This window comes from Haliotis cracherodii, unplaced genomic scaffold, assembly GCF_022045235.1.
Source record: "Haliotis cracherodii isolate W230 unplaced genomic scaffold, xgHalCrac1.p SCAF_3, whole genome shotgun sequence".
In the NCBI taxonomy this organism is placed as follows: Eukaryota; Metazoa; Mollusca; class Gastropoda; order Lepetellida; family Haliotidae; genus Haliotis; species Haliotis cracherodii.
The window spans coordinates 66,981,769-66,995,420 of NW_027266286.1; the positions used below are offsets into that span (position 1 = coordinate 66,981,769).

Below are 13,652 nucleotides of genomic sequence, written 5' to 3' on the forward strand. Positions count from 1 at the left end.
TGTAATCCTGGTACGAGCACAGATCTTTGTTGAATAAATGGCTGTCCCTGGCAGATATAGGCTTTACTCAATGGGACCAGTCATCATGTATTTCACTCTCTGTGCTTAATCCTTCATTAATTACTTTTTTTCTTTATGACAATTTAAGCATGTTTTTTCAAGATCTACATTTGATTTTAATGGCACAGGATAATGGTTTGGTTTTATAACATGATTCGTTATATGTCTGTGTGTTGTGTTTCAATCGTGTCATATATACTGCTCAACTTTTGATAGGGATAATCAGATATGTCAGATGGTTATGAATGGATACTTGATTTATAATCAGTTTTTTGTATCATGGAAAGATTACAAATATCCCAGTCAAAAGTGGAGTAGTATCTGTTTTTGTCATTAGATAATTGATGGAATATAATATTGATATTAGATCATCTAGTGTTGTGATTGGGGGTAATGTTCCTTCTATACCTGCCACGTCATTCCAGCGCATCGGATTACTAGGAAAAGAGTTTCCGTGATTGCTTGGAGAGTGAGTGTGTGTTGATTGCAGAGATGTCAGAGGGTTTATGGAAGTAGGTGTAGCCAAGGTTAAATATGCTGATTATTTGGGCATCAGACTCAGGTGCTCCACCCCCCACCCCCCACCCCCAACCCCCCCAACCCCCAACACATACCAACTAACCTGGTACCACACCCCACCCAACCCCACAACACGTACTAACTACCCTGGTACCACACCCCACCCAACCCCACAACACATACTAACTACCCTGGTACCACACCCCATTCACCGCCCCCCAAAACACATACCAACTACCCTGGTACCACACCCCATCCACCCCCACAACACATACTAACTACCCTGGTACCACACCCCATCCACCGCCCCCCACAACACATACTAACTACCCTGGTACCACACCCCACCCAACCCCACAACACATACTAACTACCCTGGTACCACACCCCATCCACCGCCCCCCAAAACACATACCAACTACCCTGGTACCACACCCCACCCAACCCCACAACACATACTAACTACCCTGGTACCACACCCCACCCAACCCCACAACACATACTAACTACCCTGGTACCACACCCCACCCAACCCCACAACACATACTAACTACCCTGGTACCACACCCCATCCAACCCCACAACACATACTAACTACCCTGGTACCACACCCCACCCAACCCCACAACACATACTAACTACCCTGGTACCACACCCCATTCACCCCCACAACACATACTAACTACCCTGGTACCACACCCCATCCACCCCCACAACACATACTAACTACCCTGGTACCACACCCCATTCACCGCCCCCCAAAACACATACCAACTACCCTGGTACCATACCCCATCCACCCCCACAACACATACTAACTACCCTGGTACCACACCCCATTCACCGCCCCCCACAACACATACTAACTACCCTGGTACCACACCCCACCCAACCCCACAACACATACTAACTACCCTGGTACCACACCCCATCCACCGCCCCCCAAAACACATACCAACTACCCTGGTACCACACCCCATCCACCCCCACAACACATACCAACTACCCTGGTACCACCCTACCACACCACAGACTCTATCCACCCCAGCTGAACACCCTGACCATCCAGGCTCCACCACCTATGTTTCCTGATACCACACTCTATCCACCCCGGCTGAACACTCTGACCATCCCGGCTCCACATTCTATCCACCTCTGTCCCACCCGGTACCACATCTATCTACCCAAGTGCCACACCCACAAGGTTACACTTATCCCCCATCATCATCATAAGAAGCACATGTTGAACATGTTGTCATGCCTACCCATTTACCTGTCACACCCCAACACCACACCCATTTAACAGCTTATGATTCCCCAACATTTGCATGTGATATCCAAACATCCAGCTTTGTTTCTGTCTTAGCCTTGCTCCAAGGCTGTACTGAAAGAAAAGTCCATGTATGTGTTGTAATTCTATCCTCCTAATAGGCAAGACTAGATATGTGGACATTCCAGTCTCTTATAGGGACAACTTGTTCGTATTATTTACATAATCTAGAAATTATGATTTAAACTAATAATTGTTGCCTTAGAGACTGTGAAAGTCTAGTTCTGTCTCTGTGAGCGGAGGATGGTTCTGTGCATGCGATCTGCCTGGAAGGCTGCACTGTCAGAGGGAGGGCGATACTGCTGAATCTGCCTATGATTTGCTGCCGATGTGCAGGGGGAACAGAGCGCGATAAACTTTCAGCACCGGCACTATTTTGGGAACATATCTTTATGCCTATGACCTGGAGCCATATTTGTAGTGACCAAATGATTTGTAGGGGCACTCAATCAAATGCCATCTTGTATTCATAGACACTTGGTATTCTGATGGAGTCGGTTATGTGTCAGGCTTGCTGTTCTTTCAAAGATAGGAATTTACTTGGGTATAAAAAGGAAAATCAGGGACTATGTTTTGTGAGTGGGATGTAACTGAGCGTCGCATTACCTGCCTGTGATAGATAACACTGACTGATGGGCCGGATGATGTTTCCACATTTAACATCCACCTCTTTTGGATGTGCCTCAGTTTCATATACATTTTGATATACATGGTTCATACATGTTCCGCACTGCTGTTCTATCAGGCTGTTGCACATGGTGGAGCTGATGCTGGGGTGTTTCCCAGCAGGTGTCTGCCCTCCATGTAGTCAGTCTTACAGACCCTGATACAAATATATCAAATACAGCCCATGCAAGTCTATAATGTTTGGCAAGTCTAGATTTCTGGAGTATCTGAAAATGAAGAGTCTCTGGGCTCTTTTTTATTATCGTATTCGACGTAATAAGCGCCCAGGGCGCTCTCAAAATTAGAAATAGGGGGCTCTTATTAGAATAGATTTTTGGTGAGATTAAAAACGAGGTTGAAAAATTGTAAATTTGTGGTTTATGCTGACAGCCTGAAATAATATAAAAGAAGAATCTGTGTGTATTATACATGACAGATATATTTTTCCAGAATTTAATTGCCCATAATTAAGGGTGCATATAAAAAACAAGTGCGTATTATACACGAATAAATAAGTCTTGTGTACATTGATCAATCGGAAAGGGTGCTAACTGGGATTGTTCACTAGCCAATATATTAGCAAATAACGCCATGGGCGCTTATTAGAGCGGGGCGCTTATTACGTCGAATATGGTAATTTTTTTATTAAGATAATTTAACAACTTTTTTCTGTATGATATGTTCATTTCAGAGGCTAGATGTTAGTCTACCCTCCTTGGAAAAGATTTTTTAAAAAGTTTGGTATTTGTGAATCATAAATTTTGCATACACTTTGTTGGTTTAGCAGTTATGTAAAGTTGGGAATATTCATTAAGATGAATGTGTACAATCATTAATGGATTCTAGTGGCTGGACATTTCACCCAATTGGTGTTGATGGCCTTGCCACTGACAAGATGGCCTACTAGCTTTTCCCTTGCTTCCACTGATGTAGTTTCATCAGCAGAATATTGATAAAAACAATAACAATGATCAGGCAAGGCCAGTTTATTTATTTTTAACAAATATTCTTGGTTGCTATTCCAAGGTTAGAGGCAAAACAAAAGAAATATCAATGTTGATGTAGAGTTGAAAAAACCCCTCTTGAAATAAAAGTTAAAACAAATTAAAAGCAAAAACATGAAAAAACATTTTAACTCTTTCAGAAATTTTATTACTGTTTGGGTATTGTTATTTGTAAGAAAATAAATTGGATGTGGTCTTAGTATGCAAGTAATGGCATATATACAGTGGGCATGGGGACCTCTTTCATGAACTCACACATGAATGGCACTACGAGCGTATAGATATAAAAAAGTGTTTTCATCATGACAAAGGACTTTCAAGGCAAAAAACTTCCCAAGTTTACGACATGAATTACTACATTAAAAAGTGTTACTTTAATGGGGGGAGGATCCTATTTCCATGTCAACTGCTGTAAAGTGGTTCAGCTCCCTACCATCTGGAACAATGTGACGTACGCTGCATGACATTTATGTCTGGTCCTATTAAACAACACCAGAATGCTAATATGCATTACACACATGGCCGCTCTTGTTTCAGCTGGTGTGCTTGATGCGATGCATTGTGCAGTTCAGAGCGCAATCTCGACCCACCAGAGCATGAACGCATTAAGTATGTGCATGTTTGTTGTGGACAGGAGGGGCACATCCTGGACAGGAGAACCGGGTGGGGTGAAGTGGGGTTTAATGTTGTGTCAAAGATTGTTGCACTTATATGGCCACATGCATGCACACGTGTGTGTGGGTTAATGCTTGTTCTAGTCTGGACTGATGCTGGTTTTATAGTGCTAGCCCTCTGAGATACCATGCCACAGGTTTATATGAATACCCCACTCAGACACATACTGACTCCAAGCCGACCAGTGACCCTTAATGTCAAGCGCCAGGCAGGGTAACAACAAGTACCAACCTTTAGCCTCTTTTGGTATGAGGGGCCAGGGAATTGAACCACCAATCTCAAGACGTTGCTCTATCCACTAGGCCACGGAGGCCATGAGAACCAGGAAACATGCATTCACCACCAGATATCTTCATGCAGGTGGAAAAATGGTTACAGTTACCACTTTTACTCTAAATATGGACCCGTGAAGATCCGTGAAGATCCGGGGTAGAATAGGTCTTCAGCAACCCATGCTTGCCGTAAAAGGCGACTGTGCTTGTCGTAAGTGGCGACTAACGGGATCAGGTGGTCAGGCTCGCTGACTTGGTTGATGCATGTCATCAATCCAAATGGCGTGGATCGATGCTCATGATTTCAATCACTGGATTGTCTGATCCAGATACGATTATTTACAGACCACCGTCATATAGCTGGAATATTGCTGAGTGCGGCGTTAAACATCAAACTCACTCTAAATATGCCATGAAAAAATGAATTGTCCGAGCACTTAACTGAATGATATTAACCATAAAAAATTATTTGTTTTTAGAAATTATTCGCCTCATATTTTATTAAAATAAATATGCACCATTACTTGGTCAGTCAGGAAACCCTTGCTACTTGTAGTTAGAAGCTGCGTGGTGAACAGCTGATAACTTGGAGTGGTTCATCACTCATTTCCTGTTATATCATGTCATTATTGGGAAATTGAAACCACTTTAACATGTGGTTGTCAAGAGAATATATTTCATCCTCGAAAATAATTCAAAATGAATTTCAGATTTTAAGGCTTTGCATTTTCAGACAGACCTAAAACAAAAGTGGGTAAAGACTATGTGAATTATTTTTTTTCCACCAAATGCAAACTTACAAAAAGATTATCCATACAATACATTAGCTGTCGGACCAACGACCAACTTTACATAAACTATGTCATGGCAACATATTCACATAAACATATCTGAAATTCTTTCAATTTTATATTTTTTTACCCAACAAATCATAAACCGGAATTAAAAAAGTGTATGGACCAAGTTAAAGTCTGTGAATTGAAATTTTACTGTCTTACCAAAATTTAACTAAATGAATGTAATTTAACATGTCCTTGTAGTTCGTGATTTTGTGGCATTCAATCGGTGGTTGAAAGTGTCTCAGTTTGGAATACATACAACAACTGAAAATATTACAAATATATTTCAAGTTGACTTAATCGTGATTATCAAAATAAAGATGGTATTTATCATTAATCATGTTGGTAACCAGTGCAGTGTATGGAATGAATGAGATATTATGTTCAGATGGAAATATTTCAGACTCTCTTTGGATAATATCAACAAACTCTTGAAAAAATAGCAAAAATATTTCAAGTTTATATTAACAGAATTATTACATTATTAAACATTAATCAAGATTGTAGTAAGTGCAGTATATAGAATGAAGAGGATATTATACCCAGTGTGATAATTTATAGGGAAAAAATACAAACTGCTGAATGTATGCTGAAAATATTTCAAGTTAATCTGAACAGAATAATAAATAGTATTTAACATTAATCAAGATCTGTCCACAAATGGAATGAGTTTTATTTATTTATTTATTTATTTATTTATTTATTTATTTATTTATTTATTTATATGGAAAAAATAAAGATATTAAAAGATAAAATATACAAGCAATATAACAACAATATTTTGTGTTGATGTTATTAGAATAATTACGGTATTAATTATCAAGATTGTAATCAGAGCCCATGTTATAAAGTAGAGCTCTGCTCAGCTAGACATATTGCACAGCAACACAAGCTGTGGACATTAAACTGAACTGTCACATGTAGAGTGCAAGCAACAATATCTGAATGCCGTTGTTCCTTTTTTTCGCGACAATTCTTTTTTATTGACATTAATACTGCTGTACGTTGATTATGTCTGCCATAAATGTATTGAAAGTTTTTTGAATGCAACAAGAAGTGTGAATCGGCGAGGTATTTACTGCCTCTTTCTTTTAACAGTTTTCACAGCAACATATGGAGATTTGGTTGATACGATGAAGTTGAAAATGGGAGATTTATAGCAGTTATGATAAGTTCTACTTGTTCGGTGTGTACATGCAGTGCTGGTTATTCCCAGGTAATGCTTTCAGCATGAGAGCATTCCACGGGCTGTATTTATGTAGGAATATTTAAGTGAGGTAAAATTGACAGTGACATATAGTGTCGTTTTTAGGGTAGTGACAAGAATGCTGTGGTGGATGATATGTTTGTTTTATTTTCCTGTGATAGATGATCTGCAAGAAAGGGTTGGAGTGAAAGTGTGTCTGAGAGGGAAGTATTGCAGTTATTTGCCGGTAATATTAGTGTTTATTTTACGTGTGTCGTTCTTGCGTCTCACGGCCATATGTAACGAAGTATAGGGATGAGGCGATGATGGAACTCCACAAGATGCAGGGATGTTGTTCCCTGTCCTGCAGCAACCCTTCTGTCATCCTTCCACCGGCCCCTCCGTCCCCCAAACACTGGCTAGGAACATGCTGTGTAGGAGTTTTATAGTCTGAAAATTTAATCGAACTTGACACAAGCCTAATGCTCCAAGTCACAGAATGCATTAAATCCTGGCCCAAATGACTTGTTTTATTGAAGGCTTCAGCAACGGTTAGCCTGCATGAGAATGATGCAGATTGCTGTTTCTGTTGCAATATCAACGTGCAGTCGTCCTCCCCAGACCAAAACATGTCGTGCCTCCATTCCAAACACACTGCATTAATCTCTGTCATAAACATTTAGTTTCAAGCAGAGAAGACGAGGAATGGGGTTCGTTGTTGTTCATCATTTTCAAAGCATTCGGAACAAAAAAGTTATGATATATTGAATCGCAAATTAAAAATTGAGATAAATGCAGTCCGGAAATGTGGAAGAGTCTGGACTGTATCAAGATTGTGCATGGAGAGATGGTGTGTATGCTGGCGACGATCCGTGGTAACACAGACTGTAACGTCTGACTCACCCTCATCCTCGACCCCACGCAACATCATCCTCATGTCGGGTACTTCGTGTACATGCTGAAATCAGCCTTTTGAAATACTTGTAGACATATTAGACACTTCAGTTTTTACAATCAAATAATATGAGTTGATTTATCATGTTGATGTTCAGAGCTATTGTGGTATCTCTGTAGCAGACTGCTTTTGGTTTGATGTCAGTCTTGGCCACAGATTGTGAGTCAGGCATTCTGTAATTTGTCTCAGGGATGTTAATTGCAAAATTGGATCTGGCAATGAGCGATCATGTAGGATGATGGTTTTGGAAAATAACCCGAGTTCAGAACACTGACACCGGCTCTTCCTAATCCCCCCCTCCTCTTGTCAAATCAGTGTCACACCTTATTGTCACATCACACACACACTGTCTCACCTGCTTTTTGTCACATCATACACACACAGTCTCACCTACTTATTGTCATATCATACACACACAGTCTCACCTGCTTATTGTCACATCATACACACACAGTCTCACCTACTTATTGTCATATCATACACACACAGTCTCACCTGCTTATTGTCACATCATACACACACAGTCTCACCTACTTATTGTCATATCATACACACAGAATCTCACCTACTTATTGTCATATCATACACAGACAGTCTCACCTACTTATTGTCCCATCACACACAGATAGTCTTACCTGCTTATTGTCACTTCATACACACACAGTCTCACCTACTTATTGTCATATCATACAGACAGTCTCACCTACTTATTGTCACATCATACACAGACAGTCTCACCTACTTATTGTCATATCATACACAGATAGTCCCACCTACTTATCATCACATCATACACAGACAGTCTCACCTACTTATTGTCATATCATACACAGACAGTCCCACCTACTTATTGTCATATCATACACAGACAGTCTCACCTACTTATTGTAACATCATACACACAGTCTTACCTACTTATTGTCACATCACACAGTCCCACCTGTTTATTGTCACATCATACACACACAGTCTCACCTACTTATTGGATATGATGACGTGCATTACCCAAGTCAGCGAGCCTGACCACCCAATCCTGTTGGTTGCTTGTTACGACAAGCATAGTCGCCTTTCATGGCAAGCGTGGGTTGCTGAGGACATATTCGCACCCGGATCTTCACAGGTCACTATGAATAGTGAATTGTCTGTCCAATAGGTGTGGCAGGTAATCAGCATCACTGTCAGAATATTGCTCCCACTGTCACGTGACATGACTGATGATCTTGTACCAGACTGGTGATAGATAGTCTTCAGGCAACATGCATTACTGATGTTGTCGACAGCTGACATAACAGCTGTCATTGACTTAATTGATGTTGTGGTAGTGGTCCCATTGATAACTAGTCTTTAGGAGATTGTCACATGACATAACTGACAATCTCATACAGGTCCCATTGATAACTAGTCTTTAGGAGAAGTGTATGATTGATGTTGTCATAACTGTCAATCCGACTGTCACGATGGAACTGACAATCTCATGCAGGTCCCACTGATAACTAGTCTTTAGGAGAAGTGTATAATTATTGTTGTCATAACTGTCAATCCGTCTGTCACGATGGAACTGACAATCTCATACAGGTCCCATTGATGACTAGTCCTGAGGGGACATGCATCACTGATGGTGTCAAAGCTGTCACATCCAACTGTCACCTGACATAACTGACAATCTCATACAGGTAACATTGATAACTGGTCTATGTCATGCTTGTCAGAGTGATAACTAGTTTTAACACATGCATCACTGATGTCGATAGCTGTCACACCTTAGACTAGTTTGTAAACAAGACCTATGTCTTCTCATCATGGCAGAATGGACCAAGCATTCTTCTTGTAAATATGAGCCATTTCAACTATCATCTTCTATACCAGGGCTACAAAAACCAAGGGGGAAAACAACTAATTTTCATCCGAAACTGGTTCCCACAGGAGATATGGCTTGGGTGATATCTACATTGCAGATATCGCTGCAATAAAATTGCATCACAATGCTTTGCAGACCATTGTGACATCGTTGGTTACCATGGATTTACAATCAAATGACATCACTAATGGCTCTGCTACTGAAGCTGTTAGCAGTGCTTTTTATACTTAAGACACTGCTTATTACTGTCTAGAAACAGGGGCACAGGTGGCCCAGTCGTCTAAGGCCCCGCGATTTGTGGTGCAGAGTTGCGTCCCATGGGTGCGCCAGAAACCTATGATTGTGGGTTCGAATCCCGGTTCGCCCCAATTATGTTTCTAGGTTTGTCAGCACCATACCCGTGCTCGTGGGTTTCACCGAAGTGGTAAACGTCTGAGACCTGCATCACTTCGGGCTTTCCTCCCACATTAAGCTGACACACCATGGTGATATAACTGGAATACTGTTAAAAGCGGCATTAAACCCATCTGACTCAATCACTGACTGTCTACAAACTGAAAAAGTTGGAAGAATGATGTTGGATAATAAATAAAATCTCACCCTCGTGTCTTTTGATCTAAAAGATTTTCCACTTTTATCAACTTGTGTTGATATATATGATATCAAAAGACACTCGGGTGAGATTCTCTATTTAATTTGGGTAAGTTAGCATACCAGTATCAATCATTATCTGAGAAAGTATTGAAATAAGTCCAAGACTTTCGCGGCATTCCTGTTATTGCGGCTGCGTAAGTTCGTATGTTTCCCCTTCGCAGACGTTGTTTTTGCAATCGTTTGTATTAGTTTTTGCCTTGTTTAACCAAAGCAGCTGTGCTAAATTTCATGTGAGAGAATGCACATCAGGTCCAAAAACATTTGAAATAAACATTCAACTTCAGCATGATAGATATATTTGTTGAAATACTCTGAATACTCTCATTCTTCAAATGTTTGTTAAGAAAACTGTCATCACTAAGAGAGCTTGAGTCTTGTTAAAACTACAAAACAGACAATGTACACTTCTGCAATGTTCTATTTTAGAAGAATGTCAAGACGAATCCTATTTGTTGTAAACAAAATTTGAGGCATTAGTCAAATATACCATAAGCTGTTGTGCCATATACATTGAGAAGCATCCTGCCGTGGTTGACACAGGAATATCGCTGGGCCAAAATACATGGATGGGGGTGGGATTTCACACGCAAATAAACATTTATTTTGGGAAGTGTTTGATTTAGGGTTGAGGCAGGCTGTTGTGTGAATGTAGGGGAAACAGGCAGGTGGAATCAAGGTAATTAATGTCAAGGCTTGTGTGAACAGTGTTTGGAGGTAGCACTGTTAGGACGTATCATATCTAGGTAGCTCCATATAGACATGAGACATTGGAGGTAGCTCCATTAGGACATGAGACGTTGGAGGTAGCTCCATATTGAGATGAGCCATTGGAGGTAGCTCCATTTTGACATGAGACATTGGAGGTAGCTCAATTAGAACATCAGACATTATAGGTAGCTCCATATTGACATGAGACATTGGAGGTAGCTCCATATTGGAGGTAGCTCAATTAGAACATGAGACATTGGAGGTAGCTCCATATTGTCATGAGACATTGGAGGTAGCTCCATATTGACATGAGACATTGGAGGTAGCTCCATATTGTCATGAGACATTGGAGGTAGCTCCATATAGACATGAGACATTGAAGGTAGCTCCATATTGTCATGAGACATTGGAGGTAGCTCCATATTGACATGAGACATTGGAGGTAGCTCCATATTGTCATGAGACATTGGAGGTAGCTCCATATTGACATGAGACATTGGAGGTAGCTCCATATTGGAGGTAGCTCAATTAGAACATGAGACATTGGAGGTAGCTCCATATTGTCATGAGACATTGGAGGTAGCTCCATATTGACATGAGACATTGGAGGTAGCTCCATATTGACATGAGACATTGGAGGTAGCTCAATTAGAACATGAGACATTGGAGGTAGCTCCATATTGTCATGAGACATTGGAGGTAGCTCCATATTGACATGAGACATTGGAGGTAGCTCCATATTGTCATGAGACATTGGAGGTAGCTCCATATAGACATGAGACATTGAAGGTAGCTCCATATTGTCATGAGACATTGGAGGTAGCTCCATATTGACATGAGACATTGGAGGTAGCTCCATATTGTCATGAGACATTGGAGGTAGCTCCATATAGACATGAGACATAGGAGGTAGCTCCATATTGACATGAAGCATTAGAGGTAGCTCCATATTGACATGAAGCATTAGAGGTAGCTCCATATTGACATGAAGCATTAGAGGTAGCTCCATATTGACATCAGACATTGGAGGTAGCTCCATATTGACATCAGACATTGGAGGTAGCTCCATATTGACATCAGACATAGGAGGTAGCTCCATATTGACATGAGACATTGGAGGTAGCTCCATACTGACATGAGACATTGGAGGTAGCTCCATATAGACATGAGACATTGGAGGTAGCTCCATATTGTCATGAGACATTGGAGGTAGCTCCATGTTGTCATGAGACATTGGAGGTAGCTCAATTAGAACGTCAGACATTATAGGTAGCTCCATATTGACATGAGACATTGGAGGTAGCTCAATTAGAACATCAGACATTGAAGGTAGCTCCATATTGACATGAGACATTGAAGGTAGCTCCATATTGACATGAGACATTGGAGGTAGCTCCATTAGGACATGAAAGGGATAGGCAATACCCTCTTGTAATTAATAGCTGAAGAGATGCTTTCAGGGCCTTTGAAAGAATCAGAAACAATAACAGTGGGTAATGAAAGTTTCAAAGGAGGCACGATTCTGCCATTTACCATGAAGCTTTACACACTGGAATTGAGCATTTGCAAATTAAATTGTGAGTAATTCCGACATGTCAGACTGACCGCTCTCAGGTCGACAGTGTACATTAAACATAGCATGTTGATGTGACATAGTCTGTGTACAGTTCTCACACTGGGGAGGAAGGGATGAGTTGTCTGTTAGTCTGTGTGTTTGTCTGTCATGGGGTCAGCGTGACATGCTGTGTGTGCTCCAAGCTCCAAGACGGGAGGCCCGAACTTCGCGGCCAGGTCAGTGTCAGCCTGTCAAGTTGAAAGGGAATCCATGCACCAGTTAGACGTTCAAAATTATACAGATTCATTGAAAAAAAATAATTTAAGCTTTGTTGTTTCTTTAGGATATCCAGGTTCTTCTCTGTGTCTGATGTAATGTTGTTGATGAGACAAAGGAATGGATGAGACATTACTCTCCATGTCCATCTCCAGTTTAAGATAGCGCTGTTCGTTGGGTGTTGGTTGAGTGAAGGGGAGGGAGCTTTAGCATTAATTTTGTATTAAGTTTGCCCAAGTTCTGTTCTCCACTGTTTGAATACTGAAGGGACAAGGACTAGGCTGTACAATGGCTGACTGCAGTATACACAACATTTTCTTACTGATTTTGCATCCCTTGGCACACCAGAAACCTATCATCATGGGTCGAATCCAGGTTTATGTTTCTGGGTTTGTCAGCACCATACCCGTGCTCGTGGGTTTCACCAAAGTGGTAAACGTCTAAGATGAGCATCAATCTCGTGCTTTTCTCCCACATCCAGATGGCATGCCATGATGTAACCAGAATTCTGTTTAAAACAGTGTCAAACCCTACTCACTCACTCACTCACTGCTTAAGGTTGCAGTCATACAGAAAGTCATGATGTGATGCATATACTCCATCTGATCCACTGTAAGATGTCTGTCATGGCATGTCATGCTTGACCTGTGAAGATCCGGGGTAGAATAGGTCTTCAGCAACCCTTGCTTGTCGTAAGAGGCAACTAATGAGATCGGTTGGTCGGACTCGCTGACTTGGTTGATGCATGTCATCATGTCCCAATTGTGTGGATTGATGCTCATGATGTCGACCACTAGACTTTTTTGTCCAGACTTGATTATTTACAGACCGCTGTCATATGGCTGGAATATTGCTGAGTGACCACCTCTAACCCCCACCATCAGCAGCCATCACCCACATGACCAGCCTCTAACCCCCACCATCAGCAGCCATCACCCACATGACCACCCTCTAACCCCCACCATCAGCAGCCATCCCATAGACCACCCTCTAACCCCCACCATCAGCAGCCATCACCCACATGACCACCCTCTAACCCCCACCATCAGCAGCCATCACCCACATGACCACCTCTAACCCCCTTCCTCCAGCAGC

The 13,652-nt window shown here is 41.4% G+C and overlaps 1 protein-coding gene across 2 annotated transcripts in view; it reads left to right on the forward strand.

Moving 5' to 3' along the window:
* LOC139474671 (transmembrane protein 135-like) overlaps positions 1–13,652 on the forward strand; it is a 203,528-nt gene that overhangs the window by 11,944 nt on the left and 177,932 nt on the right. The gene's annotated exons all lie outside the window — the stretch shown is intronic.